At 47.8% G+C, this 22,244-nt stretch overlaps 1 protein-coding gene across 4 annotated transcripts in view; it reads right to left on the bottom strand.

Annotated features, from left to right (window-relative positions):
• The window catches only part of SLC12A4 (solute carrier family 12 member 4), a 1,569,223-nt gene that overhangs the window by 152,300 nt on the left and 1,394,679 nt on the right, over window positions 1–22,244 (bottom strand). The window lies entirely within an intron of this gene.

Here is a 22,244-nt window from a genome sequence, read left to right as displayed (position 1 = left end):
GGCCCAGTCTTGAATGGCAAGATTCATCGGGTTCTGGGGGGCGCTGTTGAGCAGCAAATAAGAATGGCGGCTTGATCGTTAGCTCTGGCCCGACTAAATCCTAACACGGCTAAATCCTGTTAAGTGCCTGTGTTATATACTTCCCGTGTGCATGACTGCGGCTTATGATTTGAGGCACAAGCGGTCCTGGTCTGGGGACTTCCCCGCTGTCAGAACGCTGCAATCCGACAGGCTGGAGAGATAGGTGGCACAGAATTGGAGCGGGCGCCAGCTGATGTCTCCAATGCAAGCAGAGAGTCAGCAAATATAACCAGAGGATGCAGCGGCCTGCATAGGGAAGGGGTCGCCTGATGTGAGGATCTTTGTCGCTCTGCTGTACTTTGGGACTGAATACGACAAAAGCCGGTCGTTGGCATATTCATATTGAATGAACGATCAATGGCTAGTTGCCGTGAGTGGGGGCATGTGAAACTGCCACAGAAGAACTGATGCAAGGGGCTGGGTGAGGGTGTAGTCCCCCACTCGCTGTGGGGATCGCCAGAACGTCACCTCAAACTCCCCATTCAGTCAGTAAAGCCAGCGGATTTGCTCGCCCCCTTGCTCCTGATTGATGTCTAGACCTGAGGTGAGGCTCCCTGGCGTAGAGGCAAACCATATTCCGGTGAGCGGATATGGAACTTGCTGCTGCTTGCGGTGTGCGGCTGTATTGCACTCCATGGTTTTGGGGACCGACTGGCTGCGGGGTTGGCCATCTGGCGCTGGCGCTGCCACAACCCGCTCCCCTTTCTTTGGCAGAGGCTGCTAGATATTGGTGGCATTGGTGGGACTTGATGACCCCACATTTGATGAACACCACCATATAGGTGAAGGGGCCGTCCGTGGTCAAGCCCTGGAGGACTTTGTGTGGTTTGAGGCACTGACGAGGTGCAGTGGTTCATCATACTACCCTTTTGACGAAACGCGGTTTGCTTCTGGGCATTTTGATGCAGAGACCAAATCCAGTGATATAATATTACTAGGTCTGTTTAGACAAGTACTGTGAACAAACCGCTGCTTGAAAGAGGAGAGAACTGGCAAAAACCCTGCCTGATTGAACTGTGGTAAATAAGTGACGGTTGGTGGCGCAACATGACTAAGGGAGCCGGAATGAAGCGTGGCCCAATGGACTCCTTTAACAGCAACCATCACGCAAAGTGGCTTCATGGCCGTCAATGTCAAACTGGACGATATTGCTACAACCACTGGGTCTCTAAAATCCAAACTCAAAAAGGAAAGCAGCCGTATTAATGAAGCTGAGACTAGAATCAGTGAAGTGGAAGCAAGGTGGGCCAACGTGACTGATCTTGCAACACTGTAGGCGGAACACACCAAGACCCAAGGGAAATGAGACGATCTTCAATCACATTCGAGGCGAAACAACTTGCATATCATCAGAGTGCCGAAGCAGCATGCAACGGACCTATGGAACAATTTATTGAAGATCTCCTAAAAACTTTGTTTGGCACAGATCCGTTCTTTGCACACTTTTTAGTTGCGCGTGCACACCGAACTCTAGCCCCGGTTCCTAGAACGGGGACCCCGCCACGCACCAATATTGCAAAAGAACAAGTTACTTACCAACTGGTAACGTTCTTTAGACTTGATGTTCCTCCAACGTATTCCTCATCTGTGACATGTAATGTCCAGCTTCGGCTGCTTCAGAAAACATTTTCGGCAGAGGGCGCCCTGCGTCGAGTCGAAGACCCTCGAAGGCCTCCATCGAGGGGGACATCATTGGATGTTATGAGTAGCACGCAAGGTGTCCGTTGGCCTCAGTTCTGTTTTTCCCCTCCTCGTGTTAGCCGTCGGTACAGGTAGGCAGTTGTCAGCCTTGTAAGAACGAAAGCTGTAATAGCATAGGAAATTCTACAGAGGTGTAGGATGGGAGGGCGATGAGGAATACGTTGGGGAAACATCCAGTCGAAGTAGCGTTACCAGTTGGTAAGTTACTTGTTCCTCGAATGGATTGTGTCCTCCAATGTATTCCTCATCTTTGACACGACTCCCAAAGCAGTATCCAAGACTGGAGGAGGGTGGAGAATTTACAATAGCCAATTGTCACAGGGCAGAAGAAAGTACCGCTTTACCAAAAGCAATGCCCTGAGCATGGGAAGCATCCAAGCAATAATGCTTGGTGAACATGTGCAACGATGACCATGTTGCAGCATCACAGATGTTTCTAATGGGCACGCCCCTTTGCAGGGCTGTGGAAGAGGCCATGTCCCTGGTGGAGTGTGCCCGCAAACCTTCGGATGGGTTGTTGTCCGCCAGTCTGCAACACTCTGAAATGGTAAGGATGATTCACCTGGACAAAGTCTGTTTTGAAACAGCTTGCCCTAATTTGCGTCCAGTATATCCTATAAAGAGATGGTCGTCCACTCTCAACTTGGACATCCTAGACATAGAAAAGCTTGAAGCTCTTCTAGGGTCCAATCTATGGAGCCTTTCTTCCTCTTTACTGGGATGCGGCAGAGGATAAAACGCTGGCAGAACCATTTTCTGATTTAGATGGAAGCCTGATACTATTTTAGGTAAGAAGGAGTGTTTAACCCTCAACACAACCCTGTCCTTGTGGAATACAGTAAAGGGTGGCTTTGAAGAGAGTGCCTGCAACTCGCTCACGATACGTGCAGATGTTAGAGCAACCGACAATATAGTCTTGAAGGTTAACAACCTCAATAGACATGTGTGCAAAGTTTCAAATGGTGCACACATTAAAAATTTCAGAACTAGGTTAAGGTCCCAACCTGGAACCTGAAGAGCAGAAGGTGGGAGCACATTCGTGGGCCCTTTCAGAAATTGAGTCACCGATGGAATTTTGAAGTAAAAACACTCCTCCGATGAGCGCTTCAATATGGCGCGCACTGCTAGATCACCCTTAATGGTCCCAATGTGAAGACCTTTGTGTGCTAATGAAACCAGAAAGGATAGTACATGCGGGGGTGAAGATTGAAAAGGATCCACATTCTTTTCCCTGCACCAGTCACAAAACATATTCCAACGGCAACAGTACAGAGATTTTGTTGCTGGCCGCCTTGCCAAAAGCAACACCTCCATCACGTCCTCTGGGAGGTACCAATCCTTGTATCCCAACCTTTCAGAAACCATGCGTTAAGGTTGAGAGTGTTGACCTCTGGATGGAGAACCTGACACTCCCTTTGCAAGAGAAGGTCCTCTCTTTGTGGAAGACGTATCGGAGGACATGTCGAGCAGGTCTGGGTACCATGTCCTCCTGGCCCAATCTGGGGCAGTTAGGATCATGTGGCTCCCGGAATGTTTCAACCTCTTGATTACTTGAGGAATGACGGGGATTGGTGGAAAAGCGTATAGCAGTCGAAAATCCCAACCCACCACAAACGTGTCTCCTAGAGCTCCTCTCGGTGGGAATTCCCTTGAGCAGTATCTTTCACACTTCTGCTTGATCCCAGCCGCAAAAAGATCTACTTGAGGGCTTCGCCAAATGGCGAAGATCTCTTGAAGTACTTCCTGAGCTAGTTCCCACTCGTGGAAGACTGTGCTCTGCCTGCTCAGAGCGTCCACCGATGTGTTCTCCTTCCCGGCCAAGTGAACTGCCAATAGGGAGATTCCTTCTCGAATTGACCAGTACCAGAGATTCATTACCTCTCTGCACAGTGGTAGTGACCCTACACCACCTCTTGTTGAGGTAACGCACGGCCACTGTGCTGTCCGTCATTATCAGAACATTCTTTCCCCTGACAGAGGGCAGAAGGCTAACTATGTAGTTTGGACTCCGATGGAGACCAACGACCGCTGGCTGACAGATCGTTGGAGTGGGCTCCCCACCCTGTGAGTGAGGCGTCCGTCACTACAGTCGTCTCTGGCCATGGTTGCCAAAAAAGTTCCCCCTTCAGGATATTTTCCTTGCAGGTCCACCATAGAAGATCCTGCGCAACTTTGATCTGGATTTGCAGTAGATATGACATCCATCCCGAGAACTGGGACCATTGTGCTTGGAGAGCCCACTGTAGGGATCTCATTCGTAGACGGGCCTCTGGCACCAGGTAAATGCAGGATGCCATGAGGCAGAGCAACCTTAAGAATTCGAAGGCCAGGAGACAGTGGGCATTTTTAAACTTTGTTACCATCTGTAGAATGTATTAAGCCCTCACCTTGGGTGGCGAGCACTTTCCCAAGGATGTGTCTAAAACAGCCCTGATTTACTGGAGCTGTTGGGAAGGTGTCATCTGTGACTTCTTGAAATTGAGGTAGAAGTCCAGTTTGTGCATAGGGAGTGGCAGGTAATACCCAGGTGAATCCCCCCTCTCCTGAGATGTGCTGCCACCACCACCTTTAGTTTGGTGAAGACCCTCGGGAGGAGGTCAACCCGAAAGGCAGGGCACGAAACTGATAATGTGAGCCGCCAACGGCGAACCGCGGGTATTTTCTGTGCTTGAGATGGATTGGCACATGAAAATAAGCATCCTGACGGTCCAATGACACCAACCAATCCTGTAATTGGAGGGCCTGAAGGATCTGAGAAAGTGGGACCATCTTGAATTTGTCCTTCCTGAGGAACTTGTTCAAGTATCTCAAGTCCAAGATGGGTCTCAGTCCTCCGTCTTTCTTGGGGATCAAAAAATAATTGGAATACCAACCTGCGTTCCTCTCCGCTCCAGGCACTGGTTCTATAGCACCTTTCTCTAGCAGGGTTAATATTTCCTGCACAAGGAGCAGATCTGGAATTCTCAAAGAGTGCTTCCCCAGTGGATTGGTGTGAGTCTGCGTTATGAATGGTAGGCAGTAACCAAGGGCTATTGTGTTCAGAGCCCACGCATCTGAAGTAATGGCTCGCCATTCTTCGAGATGCTGAGACAGTCTGCCCCCCCCTCCACCGGTGACACATGACGCACGCTCTCAAAGTGGTTTTAAAGCAGTTGCTGCAGCCGCTGATGGCAATGTAGCTGGAGTTGGCTTGGAACCTCTACCTCGTCCACCAAAAGGGAACTTCCGTTGCCCTATTTGACTGACCATTCCCCTCGCCTTTCCAAAAGGGAGTATTAGCGAAAAGATCACCCCCTCGATGGCTGTCCCACCGGACGAAAAGGCTGAGGTTGCCTAACAGCGGCCTCTAAAGATTTGGCAGCTTCCTTCGAGGTCTGCAACCTCTCAAGGCTCTCGTCAGCCTTGCTGCCAAAAAGGTGAGACCCGTCAAACGGCATGTTGAGAAGATGAACCTGCACATCCGGTGCAAAACCCGACTTCCGCAACCACGCAAATGTGCGCATCATGGTGCTCGTGGCCATGGACCTGCTGATGCTATCCGCAGTGTCCAATCCAGACTGAAGGGACTTGCACATGGCTTCCTTGCTGTCCTTAATAGCCAGGAAGCCATTCCTTTAAATCCCTTTCTGGAATATTCTCTGCCGCCATGGATATACAATCCCACAGAGTGTATGAACATTTTGCTAAGGCACATGTGGAGTTGGCCGACTTCAGGGCCATACTCCCAGCTGAAAATATCTTCCATGCCCATCCATCCATCCATCCACACGCTTGTCGTCCCTATCAGGAGAGATGGTAGGGTACGCTGTCTTGTTCGAGGTAGTCGTGGCTGCCTGGACCACCAGACTCTACACAGTGTGGCATTTTGACAGGTAGCCGGGGTCGCTACTGGAAGGGCAGCATTTCTTTTTAAGGGATTTGTCCACTGCCGGATTGGTGTCAGGGGTCTCCTGATTTCTGGCCACCCTTTTTTTGCAGAGCCATATCGAAGGGTAATATAGGATCTGTAGGTGGACCTTGGTCTAGAATATCGGTCAGATCATCCAAAACAAACTGTACCGGGGGTCTAGCCCAGGCTAGGTACTCCACTACTCTGGACATCAGTTGCCGGTAAGAGGAGTTGGCATGCTCCCCTGGTTCTGGCCTGCCGAACTCCACTCATGCGAAGTATCAATGCCACTGGCATTATGCAAGGTGTCATAAAGATCTTCCATCTTGCTCTCTTCTGATATGAGGCATTCGGCACATTGGGGGTCCCATACTGAAGCCCAAAAGGGGCATCCTCCCCATCTGAACTTTCTTTCTCCTCAAAGATAGAAGAGAGGGATTTGAAAAAATCCTTCTTTGAAGTGAAGATTTTTTCAGGCGCACTCACTGGCTTTGAAGGCGTCGATGTACATTTGGTTGTAGCCTTCTTATGAGTTTCCTCAAGCCCTGGGGGCTGAACTGACACTATCAGTACCTTTGGCATCGACGGCTTCGGAGTCGACAATGAAGTCGATGACGCTGAAAGCCTAGACAAAGTCAACGAATCGACAAGCTGCTTCAACGATTTTGGCGCTGGGAGCTTCGAGGGTTCTACAGGCTTCGATGATCTCGAATGCTCGCCATGTCTCGAGTGATCCTTGTCCATTCGAGGGCTCTTAATGCAAATCACGCCGCCACCCGGGCTCAAGGGCGTGTTGAGTTTCAGATCGAGACTGCTCCTTGCCGGCTTCTACAGAAGGTGCGGATGGAGCCTTACCCTGTTTCTCAAAATGTTTTTAACATCTCTAGACAGAATGCTTCATACTCTGTGGACGTTGACTTTTTGTAGGGGCATTTTACCCTCTTTTGGGTGCCGCCTGACGAGGACGAAGAGGAAGGCGACCAATGGTGTCTCCTCCTCGATCGCGTCGTCAAGGACGAAGAATAGCGTGAGCCACTACGGGACCATGAGCGTTTTTTATCCTTCTTCCGCCGAGGAGAGGGGTCTCTTGACTCGGCAGTTGAAGAACGATCAGGTCGTGTCTTTCGGGGCTTGGATATCTTCCCTACCTGCAACTTCCCCTTTCGTTCTCGTAAGGCCTTTCCTGTCATAGCTTGACACTTGGAACAGGAATCAGTGTCGTGGTCTTCACCCAGGCACCAAAGACGAGAACAATGTGGATCCATGATGGACATGTTGGAGCGGCACTCCTTGCATTTTTTGAATCCGTAAAAGGGGTCGCCGGAGTTGAGGACAAAGACATTTGTCGAAGGGAACTGTGCAATTGAGGTGAACTATGCAATCAAAGTTAACGAGGCGCGTCGAGTTTTCGAAGCTAACACGTTTGCGGAAAACAGAACCGAGGCTAATGGCCGCTGTGCATGCTACTTAGAACATCCAAAGACGTCATCCACGACGGAGGCCTTTGAGAGACATCGACTCAACGGCATTGACGCAGGGCAGCCTCTGCCGAAAAAGTTTTCTGAAGCAGCCAAAGCTGGACATTACATGTCAAAGATGAGGAATACGTTGGAGGACACAATCCATTCGAAATGCTTCATTATAGAGACAACAACCTCATTCTAAAGTTGTCCAGAGAACAAGGGACGCTCCACTACGAAACCAACAACATTCACATTTACCCTGACTTTGCAGCTGGGGTCCAGGCCGACAGAAGATAGTACAACCCAGTGAAGAGATTAATGAGGGCTAGATATGTTCCGTATGCCCTTAGGTTTTCTGAAAAATTACGCATTCAGCATGGGGGAAGCGCACACCTTAAAAAAAATCCTGCAGACGATACGGCTTATGTTGAGGCGTCGATCCTGCTTCCAGTACAGGAGTGCGGGAGTGATCGTAATCAGGACCCAATGGAAGATACCAGACGGAATGGCATGGAGGAGCGATCAGGACGTTTTACTCTGGTTTTGTCAAATACTGCCAAACATCCAGGCACATGAAATTGTTAAATTGTAGTCGGGGTGTGTGACCACCGGGCCGGCCTACGGAAGTTGTGACTGCTCACAGCGCATCCCAGGAAATGTCCATGATTATACAAGGGCTGCATTATCAAGTTAGGGCTGGGTGGTTGAAAAGGGAAGGTTGGGGGTTGTTGGACGTGGGTTGTACAGACACTTGCATGATCATTATTTTTGCTTACAACTAAATGCAAGATGAAGTGATAGGAATGATATTGTGGAATGTTCGGGGCTTAAACAATCCTGCTAAAGCTGGGAAGATTATAGCAAACATGGACCGCCACTCCCACAAAATTGTAATGTTGCAGGAAAAACACTCACTAGGGCCATTACATGACAGGTTTGCACCCAAATGGGGGCGACAGAGCTATTACACAACCTACTCATCTGAAGCTAGGGGAGTGCTTACTCTTGTGTATTGATTGCCAAGTTTTCAAGCAGGGGAGATGCAGGCAGACCCTGAAGGCCGATATGTTATAGTGAGAGTGGAAATATCAGGTGAAAGGGTCACATTGGTTAACACCTATTGCCCAAATATTGCTGACCCAGGATTTTATAGCCAGGTGTCAGATACTGGTGAAGATGGTAGACACCCCCATCATATGGGGTGGTGATTTTAATACAATTCTAGATTTTCTTAGGGACAGGACAAGTACCACACAACATGGATTGACAGCTACAGCTAAAATGATTAGACAGGTAATAGAACAACTGCAGCTGATTGATGTGTGGAAGTATGAACTTCAGAGAGTAGCTGAATATACATATTACTCCACGGCCTATGATGCTATGCCACGGATTGAATTCTGGCTGCTCTCAGCCATATGGGCAGCACGTCTGCGCAGCAGCAGAATTTTATGCCGTACCTTGTCGGATCACTCACCGGTGGTGATGTCACTGGAACTCAGTGATTCACTGCATCCCCGGCACCTGCGGACGATGCCACAGACCATGTTAATAGATGTGAGCTGGTAGAAGGCCTACTGGACAAGGTCTGTTCGGTAAGAGCCTGGCCCAATCGGTGTCCAGCATACCCCACAAAGAGTTGATCGTCCACTCTGACCCTGAATATCCTAGAAACATAAAAGCTCAGAGCTCTCCTAGGGTCCAACCGATGGAGTCGTACCTCTTCCTTACCAGGATGAGGAGAAGGACAGAAATCAGGAAGTACCACTTTCTGGCTCCGATGAAACTCAGACACTACCTTAGGTAGAAATGACGGACCTCCCCTCGTACAACCCTATCCTTGGGGAACACAGTAAAGGGTGGCTTAGATGAAAGTGCCTGCAATTCACTCTCTCTGCAAGCAGATGTAACCGCAACTAAGAAAACCGTCTTGAAAGAGAAGTCTCAAAGGACAAGAGTGCAAAGGCTCAAATGGTGCACCCATCGGAAATTTCAAAACAAAAATCCGATGCCAAACTGGCACCTGAAACGGGGACAGCGGAGAAACAGTAGTGAGCCCTTTCAGAAATTGGGAAATCGATAGAATCTTAAAATAAGAACATTCTTCAGACGAGCGCTTGAAGATAGACAGCACCGCCAGGTAACCTTTAATGGTACCCACTTGAAGGCCAAAGAAAGCAAGAAAGACAGAACCATGGGAATGGAACACTGAAAAGGATCGACATTGTGTCCTCTGCAGCAGTCGCAAAACTTACGGCAACGGTACAGGGATTTGGTTGCCAGCCGCCTGCCCGAAACCGGCACCTGCATCATGTCATCTGGGAGGTCCAAATCCTTATATCTCAACCTTTCAGATACCAAGCGTGAAGGTTTAGAGTCTTGACCTCTGAATGGAGAACCTGACCCCCCCCCTCAGATCCTCTCGGTAGAGAAGCCGGCGTGGAGGGCAGATGAACATTTCTAGAAGGTCTGGGTACCACGCTCACCTGGTCCAATACAGAGCAATGAGGACCATGTGGGATCCGAACCTCCGCAACCTCCTTAACACTTGAGGAATGATGGGGACTGGAGGAAACGCGTAGAGAAGTGGGAATGACCAATCCAACACAAAGGCGTCTCCTAAGGCTCCTCTCGGAGGAAATTCCCTTGAGCAGAACCTCTCGCACTTCCGGTTGGCACTGGTCGCGAAGAGTTCCACTTGTGAGGTTCCCCAAAGGGCGATTATCTCCAGAAGGACTTCCTGAGCCAACTCCCCACTCGTGAGAGACTGTGCTCTGGCTGCTCAGAGCGTCCGCTGCCGTATTCTCCTCTCCGCCAGATGTACTGCCGAGAGTGATATCCCCTGCTGGATTACCCAGAACCACAGCTGCATTGCCTCTCTGCATAACGGGAGTGACCCTAGCCCCCTTTTTTGATGCAGTAATGCATGGCCACTGTGTTGTCCGTCATGATCAGGACGCTCTTCCCCCGCACAGATGGCAGAAAAGCCTTCATGGCCAGCCTGATGGCCCGCAACTCCAACAGGTTGATGTGGAGTTTGGACTCCTACGGACACCAACGACCACTGGCGGTCAAATCGTCGCCATAAGCTCCCCATCCTGTGAGGGAAGCGTCCATCACTACTGTCACTTCCGGCCACGGTTGACAAAACGGCTCCCCCTTCATCATGTTCCCCTCGTTGGCCCACCACAGAGGATCCTGTGAGACCGAGAGTGAAATCTGAACGGGATCCGACATCTTGCATGCATCTTGAGGACCCATTGCAGGGATATCATACTCAGCCTGGCCTCTAGCACCAGAAAAATGCAGGATTCCATGAGGCCGAGCAACCTTAAGAATTTGAAAGCCGGGAGACACTGGGCATGTTGAAATTTGCACACCATCTGCACAATGTAATGAGCCCTCACCTTGGGAGGCGAGCACTTCCCCAAGGATGTGTCCAACACAGCCCTGATGTACTGGAGCTGTTGGGAAGGTGTCAGATGCGACTTCTTGAAATTTAGGGAGAAGGCCAGCTTGTGGAGGGAGCGGCAGGTGAGACCGAAATGATCCATTGCTTGCTCGGCAGAACGTGCATGGATCAGCCAGTCATCCAGGTAGGGGTAGACGTGAATCCCCCTTGACAGAGATATGCAGCATCCCCCACCATTAGCTTGGTGAAGACCCTCGGGGCGGAGGTCAATCCGAATGGCATGACCCGAAACTGAAAGTGCGAGCTGCCAGCCGCAAACCTCAGGTGCTCTGTTCTTTTGATGATTCGGCACATGAAAATAAGCATCCTGCAGGTCCAGAGACACCAACCAATCCTGAAGTCAAAGGGCCTGGAGGATTTAAGAAAGAGTGACCATCCTGAACTTGTCCTTCCTGAGACGTTTGTTCAACCATGGCAAGTCCAAGATGGGTCTCAAACCCCCGTCTTTCTTTGAATGAAAAAATATGGGCAAAACCATCCCTTGTTCTTCTCCGCTACAGGCACCAGTTCTAAAGTGCCTTTCTCCAGCAGGATCAAGATTTCCTGCACAAGGAGCGGATCCGGAAGCTTCAAAGAGATATTGCCCGGTGGATTGTCACGAGACCGCTTGAGGAAGGGAAGGCAGTAGCCGTGGGCTATTGTATTCAGAACCAGCGCATCCAAAGTAATAGCTCGCCATTCTTCGAGATGCTGAGACGGTCTGCCCCCAACCGGCGAACAATGGAACATGGCCTCATAGTTGTTTTGGAGCAGCTGCAGCAGCGCCTGAAGGTAAAGAGGCTGCTGCCTGAGCGGCTTTGGCACCTCTATTTCTCTGACCACCACAGGTAGTTTCACGCTGGCCCCTATGACTGGCGACTCCTCTTGTCCTACCAAAAGAGGAGTAGAAACGAAAGGAACCTCCCCTCCCCTGCTGTCCCCTAGGATGAAAAGGCAGAGGTTGACGCACAGCTGCGCTCAAAGATTTAGCCTTGCTGCCAAACAAATGTACGCCATCAAAGGGCATGTTCAAAAGACAGGCTTGCACATCCGGAGCAAAACCCGACTTCTACAACCACGCAAATCTGCGTATAACGGTACTAGCAGCCATGGACCGGCTAACACTGTTGGCCGTGTCCAATCCCGACTCAAGGGATTCAAGTATGGCATCTGTTCCATCTTGCACGAGAGCCAGGAACCCATCCCTTTCTTCCCCTTTGGGAATATGCTCAGCCGCAAGAGAAACAATTCCACAGTGTGTGTGAAAATCCTGGTAACGCACAAGTGGGGGTTGGCAGACTTCAGTGCCATACTCCCCGCAGAAAACACCTTGCATGCCTAACCATCAAAGCATTTGTCATCCCCATCAGGAGGCATGGTAAGGTACGCTGCCTGCCTCGAGGTGGCCGTAGCCGCTTGAACCACCAAACTCTCGGGAGTAGGGTGAGAGGAAAGGTAGTGGGGGCTGCTACTGGAAGGGCAGTTTTTTTTGTTAACGATTTGTTAACCGCCGGAAGAGATTCCGGTGACTGCCAGGCAGCCGCCACCCTTTTCTGTAACGTCAAATGAAAAGTTAACACCGGGTCAGACAAGGGACCTTGATCCAAAATGTCAGTTAAATCATCCTGAACAAAGGTTTCCGGAGGACTAGACCAACCAAGATACTCAGTAACCCTAGCCATCAGTCTCCTATAGGATGACTCGGCATGAGCCCCAGGCTCAGGTCTGCCAAACTACACTTCTGGAGAAGTGTCCAAGCCACTGGCATCATGAAGAGATTGATGCAACTCTTTCAACTGACTTCCGCGACCAGGCAGGAACCACATCAGGCCCAACAGGGTCAAATTCCAAATATGACCTTTCCTCATCCTAATAGATATCATCAAGAGGGAGAAAAAATTCCTGCCTCGGGACAGAAGAGGGTCTGGAATCCTTAACAGGCCTCACAGACTTAGAAGTAGCCTTCCTCTGAGGATCCACAGTACCAGGGACCTCCATCAGCAAATTCCGGCCAAAAGGCCCCAAAGGCATCGAGAGCGCCGACGGCTTCAGCGTCGACAAAGGCGATGACTGCGCAGAGGGCTGGTGTGAAGGCAAAGCTTCAACATCCGTATCCGACGGACACGGCCCTGATGGCCCTTGCCAGATTTCTGCGGTTTTGCCAGGGACGAAGACCGAGATCTGGAATCAGCACGTCTCTGGTGATCACCCTGAACCTTCGGGACGTCGAAGGTTCCCAATGAGAATTACACTGAGACCCGAGCCCAAAGGCGCACAAACCACGGAGGGAGACCGTTCTCTGTCGGCTTCTTCTGAACGCGCGGACCGAAACTGTGCCCTGGGATTGGAAAATCGGCAGCATCTGCTCCCTGAAGGCTGCCGATTCCTCCGGAGTCGAGGACTTAGTGGAACAAGCCATTTTCCTCGCGGCACCATCCTCAGGAAGACGGGGAAGGCGACCGGTGGCGGCACTTCCGAGAATGCCGACACGAGGAGGACGAATGGTGGGAAGCACTCCGGGACCGAGATCCCTGAGACTCCTTCCGACGAGGAGAGTCGCCCCTCGAATAGTCGGTGGACATCCCCTTAGCTGTTTTACGGGACTTACTGGGTTTAGGGTTTACTCTACCTACCTGTAACTTCCCCTTACGCTCCCGCAAGGCATTAGCACTCAGCGACAGGCATTTGGAACAGTCGTCGGTATCATGACTCAGACACCACAAATAAATGTGATGCGGGTCCGTAATCAATATCTTAGACCTGCAGTCTGGGCAAGTCTGAAAGCCAGACCGCAGAGTCGGAGGGGTCAAAGAAGAAGACATATTAACGCGGAATACACGAGGCGCGCCGAGTCTCCGAAGCAAACACGTTTACGGAAAACAGAACTGAGGCTACGGGTGCTGTGCTATTTATAACATCCAGTGACGTTGCCCTCTACGGAGGCCTTTGAGGGACATCAACCCGATGCCATCGATTCAGGACGCCCTTTGCCGAAAAATCTCTGAAGTAAGACAGCTGTGGACATTACATGTCAAAGATGTGGAATACGTTGGAGGACACAATCCATTCGAAATGGCCTTCTAATAAAGGATGTCACACTCAATGCATGGCTACGTCTAATCCAATTGAAGGTTTTAAACCGATTACATCAGACACCTGCCAGGGTGTCACTTTTTTTCCAAGTGTACAAGATAAATGCATGAAATGTGGGCGGGAGGGGGTTGACTTCATTCACATGTTCTGGGATTGCCCTAAGGTATCACAATTTTGGCAGGAGGTTGCTGGAGTGCTACATGTTATGGTTGGGATTTCTCCTATGCTTTTTCCTCTTAAATACTTACTGGGCGCTATTGGGAACGTTTCCACTAAAATACGCAAATTGTTTAATATGGGCTTCATGGTTGCGAACAAATGTATTCTATTGAAATGGAAATCTAAAATGGCAGCATCATGTTAGGCATGGCTCAGAGAGCTAATTTATGTAACTTAAAACGAGGAGGGCTATATGAGTAACTGGCGAGTAGACCAAAGAACATATAAGGCCCATTTCGTGAATACTTAAGAAATGTTCAACCTGGGAATGCATAAAGAAATATCCCCTGTGCAGAATGTTGATGTGCAATGTGAACCGATGCAGAAATGACTATCATGTATGATGTGGTGTGCGACACGTGTCCAATCTGTCTTTCTGTTTGCTTAAATAAATAACTATGATATCTAATATGATGACTAGCAACCAGAAAGAACCATGAAAGCTTTCTCTAATTCAGCTGCAGCTGATCCAATTCCCATCACCTGTGGTGTTCCCCAGGGGTCCTGTGTTTCCCCCCTCTCTGTATAATATATTCACCAAGCCCCTCTTTGACGATCTGGACTGTCTCAGTGTCACCTACACTAACTATGCAGATGACACCAAGAGTCTCATCCCACTTACAGGAGATTACAATAAGGATTTGGCCTTGGTGAATAGAATATACCTCATCATCCAGGCATGGATGGCACTCCACAGTCTATGCCTGAATGATGACAAAACGGAACTCCATCATCCTGGGGACCTCATCTAACACTGCCAAACTTGGACATATTTACAGCTCATTTGATATTGATGGTAACACGATCAGGGTTCTAGCCTCACTTTGGTGATTAGACTCAATTTGGTGATTAGATTGGCCAAACCCTTCCTTTCAACTAGCAGTTGCATCACATTGGCAAGAGCACTTGTGCTGTCCAAACTGGATTACTGCAATGCCCTATACCTCGGGACCAACAAATACATCACCAAGAAAATTCAATTACTTCAAAATAACGCCCCGAAAGCAGCGTTAGGAATGACTAAAATAACATATCTCAACAGTAAGGAGACAGGCAAATTAATGCACGGTTTCACCTACATTGTAATAACCTGTATCTCACCTGCACTTGATATTTCTCGTTATGTATCACTTCTATGACCACTTTTGGAACCCACATTGTACCTGTATTGTATGTAACCTGTGTGACACACGCTTATCTTTGTACCTAACCTATATCTATGCACACTACGCACATTACCTCTAACTCTCTTAGTATCAACTTGTATCTTATCTGTAACTATGCACATGTTGTATCTTATCTGTAACCCTGTAAGCTGAAAATTCCCTTGTTTTGGTGCCCTGATACCTTCGGGTCTGGTGCGCGTTACAAATAAATAAACAAACAAAAACAAATAAAGTTTGGAAAAAAAGATGGAGTTCTGGTATTGCCATAACTTCCCCAGGAAAACACAAATGAAGGGACCTGGAGAAAGGTATAAGCCAACTAAAGCCCCAAGGGACAAACCAAGGAACTCCCTGAAACAGAATGGATTGCATATTTTCTATTCACTGGAAGCAAACATGCTGACCTTGGTATAGACTCCACATGCAGAAGATCTCTTCCTCTGTCACCCCTATCATGATACTTGGAGCATCCACCTCCATATTCAGTTTATCGTCCAGATGAGATAGCAGGAGAGAAATTCCATTCTCACAGCCCAAAAAAAATCATCATGACCTCCATGCGTGGGTGGGTGAAGAAAACACAGTCCCTCTTGATCAAGTAATGCATGGTGTTTTTTTGTGCATCAATATCTGGGTGGACTTGTTCCCAATAGTCACAAAGAAGGCCTTCAATAGCAATAAGCTCACTAAACTCCAAAAGAATGACGTGAATGCATCTATCATTCAGACCAGTGGCTGCCCACTGAGAAGTCTTGCAAATGAGCACCCCATCCCTGCGGCAATACATTGGTTACCATTGTGACTTGCAACCAATGCAGTCCGAAATGCTTTCTGCAAAGAACATTGGACAGAAAAGTCCACCACTGCAGGTCTCTGAGGGCCTGTAAACTGATCAGTAGCATGTTGCCCATGCTGCCTGAGAACAGGGAGTACAGACTCCATAGGTCTGGCGGGAATTGATCTTCAGTTGGATTGAGGCCCTGAGACCCAGCAACCTGAGTAAACACCTAAATGGGGCACACCTGTCTATGGATAACTACTGCTCCATCACATGCAGAATATGTGGCAGCCAATACAGAGGGGGGAATGAAATCACGACCTAGTTATCCAAGATGAAATGGAAGAGTTGAGTCAGAATCAGAGATGACCAAGTTCAAATTGGAAGCAAAAGAGTGCCAAAAGGGAGCAGGTTTTCTAGCAGAAGAACCCTCTGACCTTGCGCTCAGGCTGTAATTGCTGTGGAAGGGGGGAAGATGTAATTTCCCACTCCCCCTCTGTACATCCACCAAAGCCATCATCACTTTTGCAAAAAACCATGGGTCTCATGTCAGGCTCACTATGACTAACAGGAAACAATATTTGCGCTGCAGCAGGATGTGGAGATAGGCACTCTGCAGGTCCATATGTATTAACAAGCCACTTGGTTACACGACTGAGTATCAGAGCCAGGGTGAATTTATGAGTTATTTGTTCAGCACCCTCATATCTAAGAGTGACCTGAACCATCCATATCGATTTGGGACCAGAAAATATGTGGAACAACCTTGGCCTAATTTGATAGGCGTAACCAAGCCTCTCTGGCCACCAGATGGGAAATCTCCTTCAGCAAAGAATGTACATGATGAAGCCAAGGAAGTTAAAGGGGATTCTTAAGTTTTCTCTGCAAGAACTGGAAGCAGAAAACCTCGACTCACCAGCAAAAGGTAGTATAAACCCCATTGTGTGGAAACAGCTGAATCATTACCAGGGTATGCGTATAGGTGGGTTACAAATGCCATATCATATCATATATCATATCATATAGGTGAAACTGGTAATTGGTTGTGGAGGGAAAAGAAGAGTTAGACTGAGTAACGTGCCCCAGTGAATTTCCCCAAGCGATTAGAAACACAGACATTTCTGACTTTCCCACTTTGGATTCTTACATGTTTGATGCATTCCTCCATCTCTGTACGAGACTCAAGTGTTTTGGGGTATACTGACAGTTATCCTGTCCATAGTGGGCAGGGCATCTTTGAGGTGGATGGCTTGGCTTCTGTGGTATAACAATACTTAGTTTGGTTTCTTTTCTGAACTTTCATTTGACAAGTCTACACAGCAGGCAGCTGTAAGAGACTGTAAGAACATTGTGTGGGGAGATGGGTCAGAAAACTCGCCACCACCAGTTTAAAAAAGGAAAATTGGACCTTGGACTAAGCTAGGTCTTAGTGTCTCTTTTTGTCTTTTATAAGTGGTAGTATGTAAATAGACTAGAATAGCATTTGGACAGATGAAAGATATACATTTTTGTAGGACATCCAGACAAGCAACGGGTGGTTGTTTTATAGCTTAAGGCTTTCATCATAATAATATAGGATTCAATAAGGTTATCTTTGAGTTGATCAATAAAATAAAATACAAACATGTCCCCTTGTCCGTCTCCTGTCTCTGACCTACTACACAGGACAGGAGCCTGGTTTTAGGACTTGGGCACAGTTAGTTGAAGCTTTGGCCTGCAAAGCCCAATCAACTAATGAGTGCAGTACATGAGGCTATGTAAAATACAAAACACATGGGAGGACACTGCAAGCAAGAGGGAGAACACAGAGGTTGGATGCCAGTGCTTTGACCAAAATGCCTAAAGTTAAGAAGGAACGAGTACCAACCATCAAAAAACTTGCTGAGATCACAGAGTATGTGGAGAAAATATAAAATGCAGCCAAGTGAGGGCATTTCAGAGGTGTGTCGGCAGAGCTAGTGAGCCAGGGACAGGTGGCTAAGCCTATTAGCCCCAAAACCTAAAAGAGAGTACGTAGCAAGGAAGACTTTGTGCAAGATTAATATTTGAGCAGGAGTCACAGCTGTGCAGCCTGCTGGGTGCTATTGCCCAGACCTTGGTGGTAGTCCTAAAACAACCTGAAATTAGGGACGATCATCACTACCTGGCAAGTGCTGATGACTAAGCTCCTGAGAGCAGTTTAGAGTTGCCGCAAGCCAAGGTGAGTGATCACTGGTGGCTGGTGGGTAATGAAAGCAGTCTGAAAAGCAACCGGTCAGGGTATCTGGCAGTGAGGCATGGGAGATATGTCTGCCACTATCGCTTGAATATGCCACTAGGCAGTAATTCACAGGGTTGTTCCAGATCACAGGAGGAAAACTGCTTCCCGAGCAACTGTTGAGACAAATAAAAAGTGTGCTGTAACCCAAAATGCTCCAGACTATATACAGCTATAGATCACCTAGGTGCTGCTCTCACCTAACAGCTACAGGTTAGGACTTTAGCAAGAGAAAGATGGTCCAGACCTACAGAGTCATCAGAGAAGGGAGTGCCATGCAGTAGTCTGTTCATCACCCTTGGAACAATGATTGGCAGTGTTCCACTAAACAGGTCATTCTTTCCATTATTGTTCTCCCCATTTTATATCAATTTCAACCTTTTTCCAACTAAGAATAAGGCTATTGAATTCAAAATGGTATTTGTGCTGCGTACTCTGTTCTTCCTCTGTCGCGAGACACCATACCACGACCCACGGAGGTCGTAGATCAAGTTTCAGAGTCAGCTGTTCAAGGACATTTTTCAGTATGTGTGCAGTAGTCTCCTTCTCATCACTAATCATCTACTAGATGGGGTTTTGCAGGTCACGCAAGAGTTTAATGGCTTCTCCTACCACACCCCACAAGGTATGCGTACAGCTCACCTACGTACATGTAGATTATTCTAACACATCACTAGGATGCCTGAGGCAAAAACCTCATTTCCAAATCCATATAATATTTTAGGATTCCCCGTCATGTCAAAGGTACTGCTTTAGGTCTATATCCTGTAAACAAAGTCTGCAATACCAGAAAGTGCTCCTTTACCATAGATTTTTAGATACCAAAATGACAGATGAAGGCTTGATCCGTATCAAGAAGATGGGCTCTAAAAAGGACCTGAATGATGGATAGCACTGTATACATGCAAATATCTCCGGGTTCAAAGTTGGTCGAAAGAAAAGTGCACGTCTTCATAGACATAGTGGCTGTTAAACACTAAAAACGCCACAGCTTGTGAAATCACACAGTATATGGCTTTAAATAAACTCAAGTAACAGCATGGCTACAATCTCAATCACAAGGGTATGCCTAACTGTCAGACATCAGCCAAATCGGTCCAGGTCAAAACAGCCACCTCAAATTTCTTGGTTGCTGGTGATGTTGTGGTGGACATGCTGCCCTATTTTGACCAGGGTTACAATGCTCCTGGCGTCTGGGAGATGGCCGCTGCTTTGGTTGAGGAGGAAATCAGACGAGATTGTCTAACCAAGAACTACGCAAGCTACATACCAATGCCAGACTACATTGCCATTGAAACCAAGATCATGAGGAATTAATTTGAAAGACCCCTCGAGTGACCCACTGAAAGGGCCTTGCACTGGCTGGATGTTGCTCGTGCCCTGAAGTTCTATGTGACACAAGAGTTTTCGGAAGACTCCGTTTATGAACTTTGGTCCTGTCAACCATGGGGAAGGCCTTGTCCAAGGCTTCCATTTCAAGGTGGCTCTCCAGCTGCATCACGTACTGTCATTGGTTGGCGAACCGAACACTGCTCGGCTGTCCGAGCGCCAACTCCGCCAGATCGATCGCTGCAATGACGGCGTTCCTCTCTGGTGTGCCCCTGCTAGACATTTGAAGGGCTGCTACCTGAAAACCACGCACACCTTTGCGAAATTCTACTGTGTTGACAGGGATTCCAAGGAGGAGTCCAGAGTTGGTGAAGCAGTGCAACGCAACCTGTTCCGCTTGAGATTAGTCTGTTCCAGAGGTAAGAGTTAATTGCTTCTGTTGAGCCTTGCCATCTCCTGTGGTTGCGTAATGTTGTACTGCTCTGTGTTCGTTATTCATGAGCATGTGAATCCATGCCCGACTGTTCTCCAGCATGGGTCTGGCATGGATCCACATGCAAACCCTCCCTCTGACCCCTCTGTGGCTGTTCTTGGTCATACTGACACTTTACAGGCTTACTAAATCTGAAGATGGCTGCCAGATGAGGGGCTTAGGGAGAGGGCTGTCATTGGATGGGGGCAGTATGACCCAGAGGACAGTTATTGGTTTAAAGGAGAAATACAGTTTGTAAGTTAAGGTGAAACAGTTTTTTCTTTTTCCGAGTATTCCCAGCCCGACTGGGAATATTCATGAGAATGTGAATCCATGCCAGACCCATGTTGGAGCACAATAGTTACAGGTAAGTAACTTATCTTTCCCCTCACAACTAAAGCTAAACAATGTGTAGGGATGTCAACAACAACTCAAATTATGTTCCAAAATAAGGTTCTGGGCTTCTTCCAACTCTTGGCCTGCTTTCCAGCTCCCCTCAAGTTCAACACATTCAACAAAGTCTGTGTTCCCTTCCCCAAGAAGATAAAATCATTACAAAAAGGGTTCTTAGGTTCCCTTCCCTAAGACGTGAGCTTGTCCAGTTGCCAACTCCTTAGTTTGCCATTTATTATGCAAAACCAGTTCCGGGTCAACTTTACACTCCTTATGATTCCTTGACTGTTTATACAGATTGCACACCATAGAAACCACATTACTGGATTTAAAAATACAAATGGACTCTATTCTGGACTAGGGCAACCTAGTGATCCTGCTCCTACTTGATCTCTCTGCGGCCTTCGCTTTGGTTGATCACAATATCCTTTGCGAGCACCTCACCCAACACTTCCACTTCCACTTCTCTCGGAAGCCACTAACTGGATGAAATCCTTCCTCAGTGGCTGTACTACGCATGTGTTCTTAGGAGATTCTGCTGCCAATGACTAACCAGCTCCGATAGGTGAACCACAAGGGTCCTGCCACTCACATACCCTTTATATTACTTACACAAAACCCCTGTTTGATCTCCTTGATTCCCGAGTAATCATCTACACCAACTTCGTGGATGACACTCTGATTCTAATCCTGCTCTCTGGGGATTATGACACTGACACCATCCTAATTAATGCTGTTTACAGTACTATCCAAAATTGAATGGCCACCCACAACCTATGCATGAATGATGAAAAAACTCAGATCCTCGTCATTGGCTCCCCCACATCGAAACAGACACCATGATTCCACCTACTCATCTTTCAGCATAGATGGCTCTGCCATTTCAGCCTCGAAGCATATAAAAACCTTGGGGGTCTACCTCGAAGTACACCTTTCTATGAACACACTAGGCCTTGCTTCCTCCTCGGCCTACATTGCTAGACTAATTTCCTTTAGCAGGCAGATTCTCTCTCCACGTAACTGCCTCAACCTTGCTCAAGCTCCTCTCTAAACTTGATTATTGCAATGTCCTCATGGGTACCTCCAACGCCAACTTGCTGAAATTGCAACTTCTCGAAAACAAAGCTCTTCGCTTTTCCCTCTGCCTCAAACATTCAGACGTCTTTTCTTCCACCAGACACGAAGCCCACTGGCTCCCCATCAAAGTGTGTGTAGGATTTAAAACATTATCCATCACAGTGTCCACAACCATGCACCCCAATACCTAAATAATGCCATCACCCAAATCACCCCTGCTCGCAAACTCCGATCTAACCTGAGCATCTGTCTGTTCATCCCAAGATTCAAGAGAAAAAGGGCTGGTGGAGTTAACCTCTGTGTAACGGCTCCCAAGCTATGGAACACGGTACCTTCTCACATCCGTAATGAACAATCATTCCCTGACTTTAAAAAACGAACCAAAACCTTGCTGTTTGATAAATATGTGTTACAACGGTTCTCTTTTACTATTCTGTCTTGACGTGATGATACATTTTGCTTTTTCAATGTTCTGCTGTACTAATGCTGTGATATTCTCGGGTCTGGGCGTTATCAAAAATGTAATGAACAAATAAATAAAAATAAATAAGTTAAAAGTATTTTGTTTGAACTTTGAATCTGTTGTCTGTGTCTTGCTTTATGGTGCCTTCACACCACACACTTGCGAGTGTTTAATACCAGAATTGGGAGTTCACATTTAAAGGGGAAAAAGCAGCAAGCAAAAAAGCATTTAAAAAAACATTTTGAAAAAAGAAATCTATAGATGTTCCATGACTCTAACCTCTGTACAATGGAAAAAAGCAACACAGTTAATTAGGCTGATCTGTCTCTGCAAATGTAATATAAATGCTGCTTCGGTGCTGAGGGCAAAACAGAATGATTTAGTATAGAGCCTTGCAATGGCCCCAGGTGGC

This window comes from Ambystoma mexicanum, chromosome 1q, assembly GCF_040938575.1.
Source record: "Ambystoma mexicanum isolate Mex_15411 chromosome 1q, UKY_AmexF1_1, whole genome shotgun sequence".
Lineage (NCBI taxonomy): Eukaryota > Metazoa > Chordata > Amphibia > Caudata > Ambystomatidae > Ambystoma > Ambystoma mexicanum.
The sequence above is the reverse complement of the archived record's forward strand: the minus strand, read 5'-3'. Positions and strand labels throughout refer to the sequence as shown.